The sequence below is a fragment of the Rutidosis leptorrhynchoides genome, chromosome 11 (assembly GCF_046630445.1).
Source record: "Rutidosis leptorrhynchoides isolate AG116_Rl617_1_P2 chromosome 11, CSIRO_AGI_Rlap_v1, whole genome shotgun sequence".
NCBI lineage: Eukaryota > Viridiplantae > Streptophyta > Magnoliopsida > Asterales > Asteraceae > Rutidosis > Rutidosis leptorrhynchoides.
The window spans coordinates 76,318,689-76,324,002 of NC_092343.1; positions in this window are offsets into that span (position 1 = coordinate 76,318,689).

Consider the following 5,314-nt stretch of genomic DNA (forward strand, 5'->3'; position numbering starts at 1 on the left):
ATGATTGCCTCGTGTCTTTTGATAAGATAATTATTAGTTTTCATAATATCGAAAATGTAATATGACATAGATGAAATTTTTTAAGAAATGAATTTGAATAGATACAATAAGTTTAAATGTTATTTGTTAGAACTAAATATTTATATAACTTGCAATGTATATTTAAAACGTGTTCATTAATTATATATGTTTTCAAATCAGTTAAGTACACGATAGTAACACTCGCTTAGTGATGCGATTGATGATATAAATGCTAGTACCTAAATGAACCATATCTATTTAAGTTTTAAAATGTAAACGTTATATGATACAATATCTTCTAATATGTAAATGATTTTAAAGTGTACTTTGAAATATAAATAATTTTTGAAAGACTAAATAATATATTACTAAATAAATATTTCTATTACATATAAGTTACATTCCTAAATGAAAAGGTATTTATGTTTTACAAATATAATATTTACTTACTCATAAAACGTTTTGATTTAAAATAATATTATTAAATATACTACGAAACATTGATTTATAGAAGCAAATGACCACAACACTCAAATATATAAGTTACATTTATTATAAGATAATTTATTGATGTATGAGTCTAATTTTTGATAATGGTACACATCACTAAACATAAAGTGCTAGTTTTCTAAACGTACGAAAATGCGTTCGAGAAACCGAAAGCGAGACATAAGTCGAGTGACAACGTACGAGTCATTGGAACTAATTTTACAAGTTAACTATGCACGTGAATATAATATAATATTTAATTAATTATATAGATTAAATATTAATTTATATATAATAATAATTAATAATTGGGAAAACGCGTACATGAACTAAATGGAAGTAGTAGGTGGCTGAAATCTCTTTTAAATTGAGCGAAGTTAGTTTTCTCATTCATTCCATTCATTTCATATCACTGCCTCTCGACATCTTTCTATCTACATATATATATTTATATTATTATTATTATTGTTATTATTATTATTATTATTATTATTATTATTATTATTATTATTATTATTATTATTATTATTATTAATATTATTATTATTATTATTATTATTATTATTAATATTAAGATTACCAATATTAATCTTATTATTATTATTATTATTATTATTATTATTAGTATTAGTATTATTAGGTAGTGTTATTAGTAGTATTATACATAAAATACTACGACGAGGTCATGAGCGAGTTATTTCAAAATGGGTTTTTCGAGAGGGATAGAGCTAAGGAAATTATGGGTTATAGATATGGAGGTTATGAGTATGGTTCATGGGTATGCTCGTAAGATCAATCTAGTGATTATCGTCTTCGTTGCGTCTTCGTACTTTCCCGCAATATTGAATCTCAATATTTGTAGTGACCCGAACTTTTCCATGTTTATATTTATATATATATTAAATGAAATTGTTATTTACATGATTAAATGTTTCCAACATGTTAAGCATTCAAACTTGTTAAGACTTGATTAATTAAAATAGGTTTCATATAGACAATTGACCACCCAAGTTGACCGGTGATTCACGAACGTTAAAACTTGTAAAAACTATACGATGACATATATATGGTTATATATATAGTTAACATGATTTTATTATAAGTATGTATCTCATTAGGTATTTTAACAATGAGTTGTATACATAAAAATGAGACTATTAATTTAAGAAACTCGAAAACGATATATATAACGATTATCGTTATAACAACGTCTTACTAGGTACATATGAATCATATTAAGATATTGATACACTTGGTTAATTATGTTAAATGATAAGTAAATATATTATTAAGTGTATTAACAATGAAATACATATGTAAAAATAAGACTACTAACTTAATGATTTCGAAACGAGACATATATGTAACGATTATCGTTGTAACGACATTTAACTGTATATATATCATACTAAGATATATTATATATCATAATATCATGATAATATAACAATTTAACATCTCATTTGTTATAATAAACAATGGGTTAACAACATTCAACAAGATCGTTAACCTAAAGGTTTCAAAACAACATTTACATGTAACGACTAACGATGACTTAATGACTCAGTTAAAATGTATATACATGTAGCGTTTTAATATGTATTCATACACTTTTGAAAGACTTCAAGACACTTATCAAAATACTTCTACTTAACAAAAATGCTTACAATTACATCCTCGTTCAGTTTCATCAACAATTCTAATCGTATGCACCCGTATTCGCACTCGTACAATACACAGCTTTTAGATGTATGTACTATTGGTATATACACTCCAATGATCAGCTCTTAGCAGCCCATGTGAGTCACCTAACATATGTGGGAACCATCATTTAGAAACTAGCATGAAATATCTCATAAAATTACAAAAATATGAGTAATCATTCATGACTTATTTACATGAAAACAAAATTACATATCCTTTATATCTAATCCATACACCAACGACCAAAAACACCTATAAACACTTTCATTCTTCAATTTTCTTCATCTAATTGATCTCTCTCAAGTTCTATCTTCAAGTTCTAAGTGTTCTTCATAAATTCCAAAAGTTCTAGTTTCATAAAATCAAGAATACTTCCAAGATTGCAAGTTTACTTCCAAGTTTTCCAAATCCATTCCAAGTAATCATCCAAGATCAAGAAACCTTTGTTACTTACAGTAGGTTATCTTTCTAATACAAGGTAATAATCATATTCAAACTTTAATTCAATTTCTATAACTATAACAATCTTATTTCGAGTGGAAATCTTACTTGAAATTGTTTTCGTGTCATGATTCTGCTTCAAGAACTTTCAAGCCATCCAAGGATCCTTTGAAGCTAGATCTATTTTTCTCATTTCCAATAGGTTTATCCAAGGAACTTCAGGTAGTAATGATGTTCATAACATCATTCTATTCATACATAAAAAGTTGTCTTATTCAACGTTATAAACTTGTAATCACTAGAACATAGTTTAGTTAATTCTAAACTTGTTCACAAATAAAGTTAATCCTTCTAACTAGACTTTTAAAATCAACTAAACACATGTTCTATATCTATATGATATGCTAACTTAATGATTTAAAACTCGGAAACATGAAAAACACCGTAAAACCGGATTTACGCCGTCGTAGTAACACCGCGGGCTGTTTTGGGTTAGTTAATTAAAAACTATGATAAACTTTGATTTAAAAGTTGTTATTCTGGGAAAATGATTTTTATTATGAACATGAAACTATATCCAAAAATTATGGTTAAACTCAAAGTGGAAGTATGTTTTCTAAAATGGTCATCTAGACGTCGTTCTTTCGACTGAAATGACTACCTTTACAAAAACGACTTGTAACTTATTTTTCCGACTATAAACCTATACTTTTTCTATTTAGATTCATAAAATAGAGTTCAATATGAAACCATAGAAATTTGATTCACTCAAATCGGATTTAAAATGAAGAAGTTATGGGTAAAACAAGATTGGATAATTTTTCTCATTTTAGCTACGTGAAAATTGGTAACAAATCTATTCAAACCATAACTTAATCAACTTGTATTGTATATTATGTAATCTTGAGATACCATAGACACGTATACAATGTTTCGACCTATCATGTCGACACATCTATATATATTTCGGAACAACCATAGACACTCTATATGTGAATGTTGGAGTTAGCTATAGAGGGTTGAGGTTGATTCCAAAATATATATAGTTTGAGTTGTGATCAATACTGAGATACGTATACACTGGGTCATGGATTGATTCAAGATAATATTTATCGATTTATTTCTGTACAACTAACTGTGGACAACTAGTTGTAGGTTACTAACGAGGACAGCTGACTTAATAAACTTAAAACATCAAAATGTATTAAAAGTGTTGTAAATATATTTTGAATATACTTTGATATATATGTACATATTTGTTATAGGTTCGTGAATCGACCAGTGGCCAAGTCTTACTTCCCGACGAAGTAAAAATCTGTGAAAGTGAGTTATAGTCCCACTTTTAAAATCTAATATTTTTGGGATGAGAATACATGCAGGTTTTATAAATGATTTACAAAATAGACACAAGTACGTGAAACTACATTCTATGGTTGAATTATCGAAATCGAATATGCCCCTTTTTATTAAGTCTGGTAATCTAAGAATTAGGGAACAGACACTCTAATTGACGCGAATCCTAAAGATAGATCTATTGGGCCTAACAAACCCCATCCAAAGTACCGGATGCTTTAGTACTTCGAAATTTATATCATATCCGAAGGGTGTCCCGGAATGATGGGGATATTCTTATATATGCATCTTGTTAATGTCGGTTACCAGGTGTTCACCATATGAATGATTTTTATCTCTATGTATGGGATGTGTATTGAAATATTAAATCTTGTGGTCTATTGTTACGATTTGATATATATAGGTTAAACCTATAACTCAACAACATTTTTGTTGACGTTTAAAGCATGTTTATTCTCAGGTGAATACTAAGAGCTTCCGCTGTTGCATACTAAAATAAGGAAAAGATTTGGAGTCCATGTTTGTATGATATTGTGTAAAAACTACATTCAAGAAACTGATTTCGATGTAACATATTTGTATTGTAAACCATTATGTAATGGTCATGTGTAAACAGGATATTTTAGATTATCATTATTTGATAATCTACGTAAAGCTTTTTAAACCTTTATTTATGAAATAGAGGTTATGGTTTGTTTTAAAAATGAATGCAGTCTTTGAAAAACGTCTCATATAGAGGTCAAAACCTCGCAACGAAATCAATTAATATGGAACGTTTTTAATCAATAAGAACGGGACATTTCAGTTGGTATCCGAGCGTTGGTCTTAGAGAACCAGAAAATTTGCATTAGTGTGTCTTATCGAGTTTGTTAGGATGCATTAGTGAGTCTGGACTTCTACCGTGTTTTCTTTAAAAATGATTGCTTAACATTTTTGTTGGAAACTATATATTATTAACATGTATATATTATGTGATATATTAATCTCTTAACATGTTTGATATTGTGTGATAGATGTCTACCTCTAGCACAAATCTCATTGACTCACCTAATAATAACGAAGAGTCGAATATATATTGGACTGATTCACAAGTTCCCGAAGAGGAACCGGAAGAAGAATCAGAACCGGAAGAAGAATCAGAACCGGAAGAGGAGGAACCGGATGAGGAAATAGAACCGGTGGGGGAAATAATAAAACGGTTAAGTAAAAGAAAATCCTCAACCAACCGACTGAGGTTAATTATGGTCAATGGTGTTTCCGCCAAGGAAGCAAAATATTGGGAGGATTACCAATTCTCCGATGAATC